General features: G+C 37.6%; 1 protein-coding gene across 1 annotated transcript in view; it reads left to right on the forward strand.

Moving 5' to 3' along the window:
• Positions 1 to 15010, forward strand: part of VPS53 (VPS53 subunit of GARP complex) — an 833787-nt gene that overhangs the window by 674534 nt on the left and 144243 nt on the right. The window lies entirely within an intron of this gene.

The following is a 15010-nucleotide window of genomic DNA, read 5'->3' on the forward strand; positions in this document are numbered from 1 at the left end:
GTAGGGCAAAAATGAAGGCAGGCACCTATTTCTTTCATGTAATTAGCAAGAGTCCATGAGCTAGTGACGTATGGGATATACATTCCTACCAGGAGGGGCAAAGTTTCCCAAACCTTAAAATGCCTATAAATACACCCCTCACCACACCCACAATTCAGTTTTACAAACTTTGCCTTCCATGGAGGTGGTGAAGTAAGTTTGTGCTTGATTCTACGTTGATATGCGCTTCGCAGCAGGCTGAAGCCCGGTTTTCCTCTGAGTGCAGTGAATGTCAGAGGGATGTGAGAGAGTATTGCCTATTTGAATACAATGGTCTTCCTCTAGGGGATCTATTTCATAGGTTCTCTGTTATCGGTCGTAGAGATTTCTTCTCCTACCTCCCTTTTCAGATCAACAATATACTCTTATATACCATTACCTCTACTGATTCTCGTTTCAGTACTGGTTTGGCTATCTACTATATGTAGATGAGTGTCCTGGGGTAAGTAAGTCTTATTTTTTGTGACACTCTAAGCTATGGTTGGGCACTTTATATGTAAAGTTCTAAATATATGTCTTTAAACTTATATTTGCCATGATTCAGGATAATCAGTATTCCTTCATTCAAACTGTCAGTTTCATTATTTGGGATAATGCATATGAATAAATATTTTTTTTCTTACCTTGAAAATTTTCAATTGACTTTTTTCCCTGCGGGCTGTTAGGCTCGCGGGGGCAGAAAATGCTTCAATTTATTGCGTCATTTTGGTGCAAACTTTTTTGGCGCAAAATTTTGTCAATTCCGGCGCCGTAGTTGACGCCGGAAGTTTGTTACATCATTTTTTGACGCATGTGTGTTCAGACGTTTTTTTGCGCAAAAAAATGTAGGCGTCGTTTTCGGCGTCAGAGGATGTGGCGTCATACTTGGCGGAAAAAAAATAGGGGCGTTGTACTTGGCGCCAATAATGTGGGTGTCATATTTGTTCCACTTTTTCTCACATTATTTAAGTCTCACTTTTTTGTTGCTTCTGGTTGCTAGAGGCTTGTTTGTTTTGCATTTTTTCCCATTCCTGAAACTGTCATTTAAGGAATTTGATAATTTTGCTTTATATGTTGTTTTTTTCTATTACATATTGCAAGATTTTCCATACACTGTTCCTGGATCAGAACATGCTGAGGGATTCCTGTTGACTGAGATCAGTCCTACCAAAGCTAAGTTCATTTATTTTAAATGTTATGAATGTTTATCTTTAGCTATGGTTTGTAATAAGTTATCATGATAAACTTTTACATGCAGAATCCATTAGTAGTTATGCTTTATATATTGCTATTTCTCCAACATAGGTGTGTCCGGTCCACGGCGTCATCCTTACTTGTGGGATATTCTCTTCCCCAACAGGAAATGGCAAAGAGCCCAGCAAAGCTGGTCACATGATCCCTCCTAGGCTCCGCCTTCCCCAGTCATTCTCTTTGCCGTTGTACAGGCAACATCTCCACGGAGATGGCTTAGAGTTTTTTGGTGTTTAAATGTAGTTTTTATTCTTCAATCAAGAGTTTGTTATTTTAAAATAGTGCTGGTATGTACTATTTACTCTGAAACAGGAAAGAGATGAAGATTTCTGTTTGTAAGAGGAAAATGATTTTAGCAACCGTTACTAAAATCGATGGCTGTTTCCACACAGGACTGTTGAGAGGAATTAACTTCAGTTGGGGGAAACAGTGAGCAGACTTTTGCTGCTTGAGGTATGACACATTTCTAACAAGACTCGGTAATGCTGGAAGCTGTCATTTTCCCTATGGGAACCGGTAAGCCATTTTCTTTGTTTAAGTAAAAGAATAAAGGGCTTCATTAGGGCTTAAAAAACTGGTAGACATTTTTCTGGGCTAAAACGATTACTTTACTAAGTATATTTGGCAGATTATTACTTTTAATAGTTGTTAAATCTTGGGGATTGTTTTAATAAAAACGGCAGGCACTGTATTGGACACCTTTTTCACTGGGGGCCTTTTCTAGTCATAGACAGAGCCTCATTTTCGCGCCTCTAATGCGCAGTTGTTTTTGGAAAGCATGGCATGCAGATGCATGTGTGAGGAGCTAAGAACCACTGAAAAAGCTTATAGAAGGCATCATTTGGTATCGTATTCCCCTCTGGGCTTGGTTGGGTCTCAGCAAAGCAGATACCTGGGACTGTATAGGGGTTAAATGTAAAAACGGCTCCGGTTCCGTTATTTTAAGGGTTAAAGCTTTCAAATTTGGTGTGCAATACTTTTAAGGCTTTAAGTTATTTTAATTAATTTTGGTGAAATTTGAACAATTCCTTCATACTTTTTCACATATTCAGTAATAAAGTGTGTTCAGTTTAAAATTTAAAGGGACAGTAACGGTTTTATTGTAAAACGTTTTTTGTGCTTTGTTAACAAGTTTAAGCCTGTTTAACATGTCTGAACCATCAGATAACGATGTTCTATATGTATGAAAGCCAATGTGTCTCCCCATTTAAATATATGTGATATATTTGTGTCATAATGTCCAAACAAAGTAGGGATAATAATGCCATAGATATGATATTGCCCAAGATGATTCCTCTAATGAGGGGAGTAAGCATGGTACTGCATCATCCCCTTCTGTGTCTACACCAGTTTTGCCCACACAAGAGGCCCCTAGTACATCTAGTGCGCCAATACTTATTACCATACAACAATTAATGGCTATAATGGATAATTCTATTGCATGCATTTTTTTCCAAAATGCCTACTTATCAGAGAAAGCGTGATTGCTCTGTTTTAAACACTGAGGAGCAAGAGGACGCTGATGATATCTTTTCTGACATACCCTCACACCTATCTGAAGGGGCCAGGAGGGAGGTTTTGTCTGAGGGAGAAATTTCAGATTCAGGGAAAATTTCTCAACAAGCAGAACCTGATATTGTAACTTTTAAATTTAAATTTCAACATCTCCACGCACTACTTAAGGAGGTATTATCTACTCTGGATGATTGTGACAATTTGGTCATTCCAGAGAAATTAGGTAAGATGGACAAGTTCCTAGAGGTTCCGGTGCCCCCCGATGTTTTTCCTATACCCAAGCGGGTGGCGGAAATTAGTTTCCTATAGTCGACCCCAGAAAGGACTTATAGCATACAGTCCCCAAGGTCGAGGGGGCGGTTTCTACTCTAAACAAACGCACTTCTATTCCTATAGAAGATAGTTGTGCTTTCAAGATCCTATGGATTAAAGGTTAGAGGGTTTGCTTAAAAAGATGTTTGTTCAGCAAGGTTACCTTCTACAACCAATTTCATGCATTGTTCCTGTCACTACAGCTGCGTGTTTCTGGTTCGAAGAACTAGAAAAGTCGCTTAATAAAGAATCCTCGTACGAGGAGGTTTTGGACAGAGTTCAAGCTCTTAAATTGGCTAACTCTTTTTTATTTTAGATGGCGCTTTGCAATTAGCTAGATTAGCGGCAAATAATTCAGGGTTTGCTATCGTGGCGCGCAGAGCGCTTTTGCTTAACATCCCTTTCAAGGGTAAAACACTGTTTGGCCCTGACTTGAAAGAGATTATTTCAGACATCACTGGGGGAAAGGGCCACGCCCTCCCACAGGATAGGTCTTTTAAGGCTAAAAATAAGCCAAATTTTCGTCCCTTTCGCAGAAACGGACCAGCCTCAAATTCTACACCCTCTAAGCAAGAGGGTAATACTTCTCAAACCAAGCCAGCCTGGAGGCCGATGCAAGGCTGGAAAAAGGGTAAGCAGGCCAAGTCACCTGCCACTGTTACCAAAACAGCATGAAGTGTTGGCCCCCGATCTGGGAAGGATCTGGTGGGGGGCAGACTTTGTCTCTTTGCTCAGGTTGGGGCAAGAGATGTTCAGGATCCTTGGGCGCTAGAAATAGTTTCTCAAGGTTATCTCCTGGAATTCAGGGAACTACTCCCAAGGGGAAGGTTCCACGGGTCTCAATTATCTTCGAACAGGCATTCTTACACTGTGTAGAAGACCTGTTAAGCATGGGAGTGATTCATCCTGTTCCATTAGGAGAACAAGGGATGGGTTTTTACTCCAACCTGTTCATAATTCCCAAATAAGAGGGAACATTCAGACCTATTTTAGATCTCAAGATTCTAAACAAGTTTCTAAGGGTTTCATCATTCAAAATGGAAACCATTCGAACGATCCTTTCTACCATCCAGGAAGGTCAATTCATGACCACGGTGGACTTAAAGGATGCGTACCTACGTATTCCTATCCACAAGGAACATTTTCGGTTCCTAAGGTTCGCCTTTCTGGACAAGCATTACCTGTGGCACTTCCATTCGGATTAGCCACTGCTCCAAGGATTTTCACAAGGGTACTAGGGTCCCTTCTAGCGGTGCTAAGACCAAGGGGCATTGCAGTAGTACCTTACTTGGACGACATCCTGATTCAGGTGTCGTCTCTGTCAAAAGCAAGGGCTCATACGGACATTGTCCTAGCCTTTCTCAGAGGAAAGTGAACATAGAAAAAAGTTCTCTGTCCCCGTCAACAAGAGTTCCCTTCTTGGGAACAATAATAGTTCCCTTAGAAATGAAGGTTTTTCTGACAGAGGCCAGAAAATCAAAACTTCTAAGCTCTTGTCAGGTACTTCATTCTGTTCTTATTCCTTCCATAGCGCAGTCCATGGAAGTAATAGGGTTGATGGTTGCGACAATGGACATAGTTCCTTTTGCACGAATTCATCTAAGACCATTGCACCTGGCCATGCTCAGACAGTGGAATGGGGATTATACAGTCTTGTCTCCGACGATACAAGTAGATCAAATAACCAGAGATTCACTCCGTTGGTGGCTGACCCTGGACAACCTGTCACAGGGAATGAGCTTCCGCAGACCAGAATAGGTCATTGTCACGACCGACGCCAGTCTGGTGGGCTGGGGCGCGGTCTGGGAACCCCTGAAAACTCAGGGTCTATGGTTTCGGGAAGACTCTCTTCTCCCAATAAACATAATGGAACTGAGAGCGATATTCAATGCTCTCAAGGCTTGGCCTAGACTAGCAAAGGCCAAATTCATAAGGTTTCAATCAGTCATCATGACGACTGTTACATATATCAACCATCAGGGGGTAACAAGGAGTTCCCTGGCGATGGAGGAGCATCCGGGGGAGTGGGAACTCCATCTGGAAATCTTTGCCCAAATAACTCAATTATGGGGCATTCCAGACTTGGTTCTGATGGCCTCTCGTCAGAACTTCATGGTCCCTTGTTACGGGTCCAAATCCAGGGATCCCAAGGCGACTCTATTGGATACAATAGTAGCACCTTGGATCTTCAACCTAGCTTATGTATTCCCACCGTTTCCTCTCATTCCCAGGCTGGTAGCCAGGATCAATCTGGAGAGGGCTTCGGTGACCTTGATAGTTCCTGTGTGGCCACGCAGGACTTGGTATGCAGACCTGGTGAATGTGTCATCGGCTCCACCATGGAAGCTACCTTTGAGACAGGACCTTCTTATTCAGGGTCCATTTGAACATCCGAATATGGTTTTCCTCCAACTGACTGCTTGGAGTTTGAACGCTTGATTTTATCAAAGCGTGGGTTTTCAGATTCTGTAGTAGATACTCTTATTCAGGCTAGAAAGCCTGTAACTAGAAAAATTTACCATAATATATGGAAAAAATATATCTGTTGGTGTGAATCTAAAGGATTCCCATGGAACAAGATAAAAATTCCTAAGTTTCTTTCCTTTCTACAAGAAGGTTTGGAGAAAGGATTTTCTGCGAGTTCTCTGAAGGGACAGATCTCTGCTTATCTGTTTTACTTCACAAAAGGCTGGCAGCTGTGCCAGACGTTTAAGCGTTTGTTCAGGCTCTGGTTAGAATCAAGCCTGTTTACAGACCTTTGACTCTTCCCTGGAGTCTTAATCTAGTTCTTTCAGTTCTTCAAGGGGTTCCGTTTGAACCCTTACATTCCATAGATATTAAGTTATTATCTTGGAAAGTTTTGTTTTAGGTTGCAATTTCTTCTGCTAGAAGAGTTTCTGAGTTATCTGCTCTGCAGTGTTCTCCGCCCTATCTGGTCCATGCAGATAAGGTGGTTTTTACGTACTGAGCCTGGTTTTCTTCCGAAGGTTGTTTCCAACAAAAATATTAACCAGGAGATAGTTGTACCTTCTTTGTGTCCGAATCCAGTTTCATAGAAGGAACGTTTGTTACACAATTTGGACGTTGTCCGTGCTCTAAAATTCTATTTAGATGCTACAAAGGATTTCAGACAAACATCTTCCTTGTTTGTTGTTTATTCTGGTAAAAGGAGAGGTCAAAAAGCAACTTCTACCTCTCTATCTTTTTGGCTTAAAAGCATCATCAGATTGGCTTATGAGACTGCCGGACGGCAGCCTCCTGAAAGAATCACAGCTCATTCCACTAGGGCCGTGGCTTCCACATGGGCCTTTAAGAACGAGGCTTCTGTTGATCAGATATGTAAGGCAGCGACTTGGTCTTCACTGCACACTTTTACCAAATTTTACAAATTTGATACTTTTGCTTCTTCTGAGGCTATTTTTGGGAGAAAGGTTTTGCAAACCGTGGTGCCTTCCATCTAGGTGACTTGATTTGCTCCCTCCCATCATCCGTGTCCTAAAGCTTTGGTATTGGTTCCCACAAGTAAGGATGACGCCGTGGACCGGACACACCTATGTTGGAGAAAACAGAATTTATGTTTACCTGATAAATTACTTTCTCCAACGGTGTGTCCGGTCCACGGCCCGCCCTGGTTTTTTAATCAGGTCTGATGATTTATTTTCTTTAACTACAGTCACCACGGTATCATATGATTTCTCCTATGCAAATATTCCTCCTTTACGTCGGTCGAATGACTGGGGAAGGCGGAGCCTAGGAGGGATCATGTGACCAGCTTTGCTGGGCTCTTTGCCATTTCCTGTTGGGGAAGAGAATATCCCACAAGTAAGGATGACGCCGTGGACCGGACACACTGTTGGAGAAAGTAATTTATCAGGTAAACATAAATTCTGTTTTTTTTTACATCTTATGTACAAGATATACTTAGAAATTTATAAGAATTTTTTTCTGATTCTATTTTAAAGGCTTTGTCTGACATCCCGCCTTCTAATAAATTTGTAGGTCTTTTTCAAACTTCTTTTTTAGTTGATGAAGTTTCAAATGACCAACAACATAATGAATTATCCTTCTCTGATGGTGTTTTTTTTCTCATTCAGAATTTTTCTTCATCAGATATTGACACTAACAAATCTACTTTTTTTAATTTTTAATAGAGTACATTTGTTCTTTGTTCAAAAGGTGTTGATTATTTTGGATATTCTTTGGATTTTAAAGACTAGCTAACATTTAAATTCTGCTTATTTATTTTCTGTGATTTTTTCAGAGGTTTTTTCCAGTTCCTGATACTAGGGAATGGAATAGGCTGAGAATTTTCTTTTAGTCCATCTTTAAGGTTTTTAAATTGTATTCTTTGCCGGCAGTTAGTTTTGAGGAAAGATTCCCCAAGTTAATGGGGCTATCTCTACTCCTGCTAAATATACTATTATTCTTATAGCAAATAGTATTTATTTTTTTTCCTTCAGATGGTTGTATCTTATTTAAGGAAAATTATTTTCAGGTACTTTTATTAGACCTGTAATTTATTTTGCTGATGTTGCTATTGCTTCATCTTTCTGGTTGAATACTTTAAGATCAAGTATCGGATTATGATTTGTTTAGCATTGTTAAAAGGACAAAATCTACTACTCATTTGAAGTTCAGACTAAGTGCTATTGCATTGTCTTGCTATCTTGCATTTGTTGATTGCGCAAGTCCAGTGTGTTGAGTGGTCCTTTAACTTGATTAACATGCTAATAATTTCATTTGTGTGGTCATTTTATTAAATATTTTCGCAAATGAGGTTTAATCTATGTCTTTAGCTATTTTAGCTAGAAGAACTTTGTGATTTTAATCATGGAATGCTAATTTGATTTCTAAAATCCATATTTCTTTTTTTTCCAAGATAATCAATTATTTGGTTCATAATTGGATTCAATTCTTTACCTGTTACTCTGGGCTTCAAGATTGAGTTCTAAGACTAAAACTTTAAGCTTATATTAGTTTTCTGTTCTTACTAAGGAACGGAATCCTGAATTCTTCCCCAAGTAACATGTTTATAATTGGAAGTTTTTTTCTTCATTCATTTAAGCATTTTAAAAGTTCAAAGTCAGCTCCCCAAATTTGCATGAAGGTGCGGTTCTAATTCCAGCTTGGCTGGTAAGGGGCAGGTTGAGACTTTTTTGAAATTTGTTTGGTTCTATTCGGTCCAAACTTCTTAGACTTTGGGTACAGAATAGGATTCAGAGTAAAACCGTCTGTGAGAAGTCCTTTTTCTCTATCATATTCCAGCTATTCCAGTAAGACTAACACTTTTCTGAAGTGTGTTTCAGACCTATATGTTTTGGGTACTGGTGAAGTGCGGCTGGTCACCCATTGGGGCTCAAGCGCTGCTCAGACCTGGAGTTTTGGGGGTATTTATTCCAGTTTCATTTTAGGAACTTTGTTTTGGGGTTTTATTCAAGACTATTCATTGTTCCAAAGATAGAAAATCTTTTTGAATTGTCATATAAGTGTACCATCTTTTAGAATGGTGTTTATATGGTCTATTCTGCCTTTTTGGTCAGTAATGGCATTATTTGTTTACAATAGATACAATAGATGCATATCTTCATTTTCTGTTTTCATTCAGATTATTTTTATTTTCTGAGATTCTCTTTTTTTTGACAAGCATTACCAATTTGTTGCTTTTCCTTCTGGTCTAGCGACAGCTCTAAGAATCTTTTCAAGGTTCTCAGTGTTCCTTCTTTGGACGGTATCGTGGTACTGGCTCAGTCTTTTCGTTCTGCGGAATATCATATGATTCAACTTTGTTGTTTCTTCAAGACATGGTTAGAGGATCTTTTTATCAAAAGCTCCTTGATTCCTCACACAAGGGTCACCTTTTTTAGGTTTCCAGATAGATTGTGTCAATGTTTTTGTCTCTAACAGATAAGTGACAAGTTTATTAGGTTCCGTTTGTCGGAACCTTCAGTCTCTATTATTTCCTTCAAGTTGCTATATATGCATGGAAGTTTTAGGTTTCATGGCTGCAGCATTGGATTCAATTCCCTTTGCTCATTTAATAGGAAACCTTTCCAGTTTTTTATGCTGAATAATGGTGCAGGGATTCTAGGATATCCCTTTTTATCTTTGAATCCTAATGTTTAACTATCTTTGATTCGGTGGTTAAGATCACCATCATTTAGTTCTACAGGTCTCTTCGGTTCTTCCAACCTGGACTATGATCTCTACAGATGCAAGTTTTTTAGGTTGGGAGGCTGTCTGAGGATCTCTGTCAGCACAAGGGGTTTGGAAATCTCAGGAGGCGAGATTACCATTTTATATTTTGGAACTCTGTGCATTCTGAGTTCTTCAGTTGGTTTCTTTTTGAAGAAGAGACGTTTATTGTTTTTTCAGACAGACAATGTCACAACTGTGGCGTATGTCAATCATCAGGGTGGGACTATCAGTCCTTAGGCTGTGACAGAAGTATCTCGGATATTTGCTTGGGCTAAATCCAGCTCCTATCTAATTTCTGTGGGTTTTTTTTCCCAGGTATAGACAATTAGGAAGCTGATTGTCTCTGTTAATCAAGCTTTACATCCGGGAGAATGGTCTCTTTACCTAGATATGTTTTTCAATTTTTCAGATGTGAGGGCTTCCAGAAATAGATCTGATGGCATCTCATCTAAACAAGGAACTTCCCAGGGGCCTATTCAGGTTCGGGGATCCTCAGGCGGAAGTAGTGTATGCATTGACACTTCCTTGGAATTATCAATCTGCCTATATTTTTTCATCTCTGGTTCTTCTTTTAAGAGTGATTTTCAAAGTCATCAGAGAGCAATCTTTGGTGTGGCTGGTGGCTCCAGCATGGCCACACAGGTTTTGGTATATGGTTATTGTTCGGATGTCCAGTTGCCAATCTTGGTTACTTCCATTAAGGCCAGACCTTATATCTTAACATTCGTTTTTTTCATCAGGAATTCAAATTATTAATTTGATGGTATGAAAATTTAACACTTAGTACTTAGTCATAGAAGTTTCTCTGACTCAGTAATTAATACTATGTTGCAGGCTCGTGAATCTGTGTCTAGTAGGATTTATTATCGAGTTTAGAAGATTTACATCTCATGATGATCTTCTTATGAATTCTCTTGGCATTCTTTTAGAATTCCTAGGATTTTTTAGTTTCTTTATAAGGTTTTTGTCTGCAAGTTCCTTGAAAGGACAAATATCTGCTTTTCCTGTGCTGTTTCACAGTAAGAATTGCTAAATCTTTCTGATATTCATTGTTTTGTTCAGGCTTTGGTTCGTATCAAGCCTGTCATTAAGCCAATTTCTCCTCTTTGGAGACTTAATTTGATTCTGAAGGCTTTACAGGCTCTTCTGTTTGAGCATATGCTTTCTTTGGACATTAATTACTTTCATAGAAAGTACTGTTCTTTTTAGACATCTCTTCAGCTAGAACAGTTTTTGAATTATCTGTTCTTTCTTGTGAATCTCCTTGTTCTGATTTTTCATCAGGATAAGGTGGTTTTTGCTGTCTTCATTTCAATTTTCACCTAAAGTTGTGACTTCTAACAACATTAGTGGAGGAATTATTGTCTTTTCATTGTGTCCTAATCCTAAGAATTCTTTGGTAAGATTCTTACATTCTTTGGATGTGTTAAGAGTTTTGAAATATTATGTTGAAGCGATTCAGATTTCAGACAGACTTCTAGTCTATTTGTTATCTTTTCTGGTTTTAGGAAGGTCAGAAGGCTTCTGCCATTTATTTGGCATCTTGGTTAAAGCTTTTGATTCATCATGCTTATTTGGAGTTGGGTTAAACCCCGTCTCAGAGGATTACGGCTCATTCTACTAGGTCAGTTTCTACTTCCTTGGCTTTTTAAGAATGAAGCTTCTGTTGATCAGATTTGCAAAGCAATGACTTTGTCTTCTTTGCATACTTTTACTAAATTCTACCATTTTGATGTTTTCTCTTCTTTAGAAGCAGTTTTTGGTAGAATAGTACTTCAGGCAGCTGTTTCAGTGTGATTCTTCTGCTTATAATTTCAGTTTTTTTTCATTATAAAAATTGAAACTGTTGATTTGGGTAGTGGATTAATTTTTCAGCGGAATTGGCTGTCTTTATTTTATCCCTCCCTCTCTAGTGACTCTTGCGTGGAAGTTCCACATCTTTGGTATCTGCTATCCCATACGTCACTAGCTCATGGACTCTTGCTAATTACATGAAAGAAAACATAATTTATGTAAGAACTTACCTGATAAATTCATTTCTTTCATATTAGCAAGAGTCCATGAGGCCCGCCCTTTTTTTTTGTGGTGGTTATGATTTTTTTGTATAAAGCACAATTCTTCCAATTCCTTATTTTGATGCTTTCGCTCCTTTCTTATCACCCCACTTCTTGGCTATTCGTTAAACTGAATTGTGGGTGTGGTGAGGGGTGTATTTATAGGCATTTTAAGGTTTGGGAAACTTTGCCCCTCCTGGTAGGAATGTATATCCCATACGTCACTAGCTCGTTGGCTAATATGAAAGAAATTAATTTATCAGGTAAGTTCTTACATAAATTATGTTTTTCCACTGGAAGAAAATGTCCGGCTTCTAATAAAGGTATACTTAATGAGAACTTTAACCAGGAAGCTAAAGTAACAACTGTAGTCAGACTCATACGTGAACATTTTTGTAAATCTTATCTAGGATGTGAAGTTAATTTAAAATTTTAAATATGACATAGAAAGTAAACTACAATGCCCTGACTCAAAAAATACAAAGAAAATACCTTATCCTAATAGAAAATAAAAATTTTAAGAGGAAGAAAAATAAACACGAAACTCTGCTGGTGAAAATATTGCACAAGAAACAATCACTTTCCAAATAAGCAGAATAATTAAACCAATATAACCATATAATATCTGGGTCCAACACTGTTCCTACTTGAATCATACCCCTTTTTTCCCTTTTTTGTTATATGATGAAATAGATGGTCCAAAAGGGGCCACTAAATATCATTATGGTAAGTTGGCTTCCTTTCTTGTCTAAGTATGGTTGACGGGTTTATATTGGTTCAATATTATTAAAAAAAGTGAGGTTATACAAAAGTTGGGATCCAAAAGAGGTACTCTATCTACTGTTGGCCTAATGGACTTTGTACTACAAGAATTGAATGCAGGTAGTTGAGGTGATACACGTCTCTTTTTTTTCTCCTCCTTTTGCTGTACAAATGTATTAGTTGACAGACTTTACTATCGTATGTATATTCTAGATATTGTAGGTGTGCACAGTATTGTAATTACTTGTTATGTACTACATGGTACACCTCAATAAAAAAAATAAAACATTCCTGAAAATTCTAAGAATTACTGGTGAAACCATGTTAATCACACTAGAAAAGAGAAAAATGAGATAAAAAAAGCAAACCTTCTGAGAAAAGTACTTGCTATAGGCTACCTTGCCAAAGGAAAAGTCTATATTGTTCAAAACCTTAGATTATGAATCAAGAATTCAATCTCTGGGCCGTTCAATTGATAGGCCTGAGATAAAAGAAAAAAAAGAAGAATATTGACTAATTGGTAAAGACCAAAAAGGAAAAACTGAACATTCAGTTTAGGACAGCATAACCAGTTATGCATATCAAACTGTTGCAATCAGAATTACTGACTAGCAAAAGTAAAATAGCTTTAGAAACCTTCAGAAACTGAGATTAAATATCCTGGGTTCTAGCAAAGCACCTGGAGTAGAGAAGATTAAACAAAAGACCATACAGGTCAAAAAGGGAACGGGAATGCATACACAAACTGGTATAGAACCATTTAACCAAAAAAAAAAAAAACCCAGATGAAGCAATAGTAAACTGATGCAATCCGCCTCACAAAATTCATTCCTAAAATATGAAATCCACTGAAATAAAATCAAATTCATGTGACTTCCATTATTTGTAAGAAAAATAGCGGATCCTCTCTGCCACAGCAGTGACCTTCACTAACTTAAAAAACAGAGACAAATTTCTCATTTGATAAAAAAAAATAAGTCTTAAAAGATAGAAGATTGTATGAAGATAATAAAGTGTAACCTTGCCTGTTGAGGAAACAAAGTTCTTGCACTATCTCGAAATCCCAGACTGCACCCCGTCTCAAAACTAGTGTCAGTAGAAAAATGTTTCCAAGTAGACGAATAAAAAACCTCTTGAAAAACCAAGTAGACGAATAAAAAACCTCTTGAAAACTAGAGTGGGGAATAAACCGCAAGAACAAAGATTGTTTCACAGAGGAGTCCAAAAGGATTACTAAGAAACAGATTGTAACCCCTGCACTAAGAAAATAGTTATCCAGATTGATGAAGCTGAATTAGAATGTGCAATGGAATATTAGATGGTGGAACAATTCACCACAAATTTCCATATATGGAACAAATAATGGAAGAAAGAACAAGCTGATTGAACTTGGATCTGCAGTCACATGGTACAGTCTACCAATACTCTTGGAATTAAAAATTATAACTGAGGAGAAACAATTTTCTGAAAATTGTTTCTGCTACCATGCCTGCGAAGAACAACTGTTGTTAAAAATACAGCTTAATGGAAAACTTAGTCTGAAGCAAAATAGATTCCATAAGTGGAACCAAATAAATACCCTGAGGTCTTATAATATACAAAGGAGTTTCCAGAACTTATACAAAAAAGTCTAGGAGCTATAGTAAGTTCCAAAGGAAGAACCACAATCAAAAATAAAATGATCTAAAAGAACAAAAATAGGAACTGCAGGTTGTCCTTATATAGATTGGATGAAAGAAAGTATCCTTCAAATATATTAACATAAATGAACCCTGATAAACTAAGGTAAAATGGAACCAACAGAATCCATTTTGAAAGTAGGAACTCTGAGCAACCAAAGAAGTTTCAAGATTGAAAATAGGCCATAAATTTCCTTATTTGTAGGGCCAAGAAAAAATTGGATTCAAATCCTAGATGTTATTCCAAAAACTGAAAGTGGCATTATATTATGCATATCTGTACCAGGATTAATTAATGATTACAGAAGACAAATCTGAGGAGTCTGTGTGAATATGTGAATAACTTCCTTAACTGGACGGATCTGTTTGGGCATTGGTAACCAGAGAAATTAAACAGTATAAAGATTACCAGATCCATGCACTGACTAAAAGTAGGCTTAGCCGTCCTAACTGCAGAAATTGTAGAGCGCAGAAGTTTTTATTTCTAAAGTCAAATCTGTAGAACTTCCTTTTATAATGGAACAGGAAGTACATAATCTTTTAGAAGAAAAATAGGATTAATTAAAAAGCATAAGATGATCCTACAGAATTGCAATGCTGAAGTAATAAACTTATTTATAAGCTTGCAAATACACACTTAAAGGGACACTGTACCCCAATTTTTTCTTTTGTAATTCAAAAAGAGCATGCAATTTTAAGCAACTTTCTAATATACTCCTATTATCAATTTTTCTTCGTTCTCTTGCTATCATTATTTGAAAAAGAAGGCATCTAAGCTTTTTTTTGGTTTCAGTACTCTGGATAGCACTTTTTTATTGGTGGATGAATTTATCCACCAATCAGCAAGGACAACCCAGGTTGTTCACCAAACATGGGCCGGCATCTAAACTTACATTCTTGGATTTCAAATAAAGATACCAAGAGAATGAAGAAAATTTGATAATAGGAGTAAATTAGAAAGTTGCTTAAAATTTCCTGCTCAATCTGAATCACGAAATAATTTTTTTGGGTACAGTGTCCCTTTAAATGTATAAAATAAGTTGAGTGGATCTACTTTTTAAAGGAACTATATGTATATAAATGCGGACAGTTATAGTATCCTCCATAATGTACATAAAAAACACAGACAAATATACAAGACCACTTAAGCAACTTTATTGCGCAATAGAATATACACAACAGTAAATAAATAATGTTGCAATATGCAACAGGACTTTATGACAC

Source organism: Bombina bombina, chromosome 3 (assembly GCF_027579735.1).
Source record: "Bombina bombina isolate aBomBom1 chromosome 3, aBomBom1.pri, whole genome shotgun sequence".
In the NCBI taxonomy this organism is placed as follows: domain Eukaryota; kingdom Metazoa; phylum Chordata; class Amphibia; order Anura; family Bombinatoridae; genus Bombina; species Bombina bombina.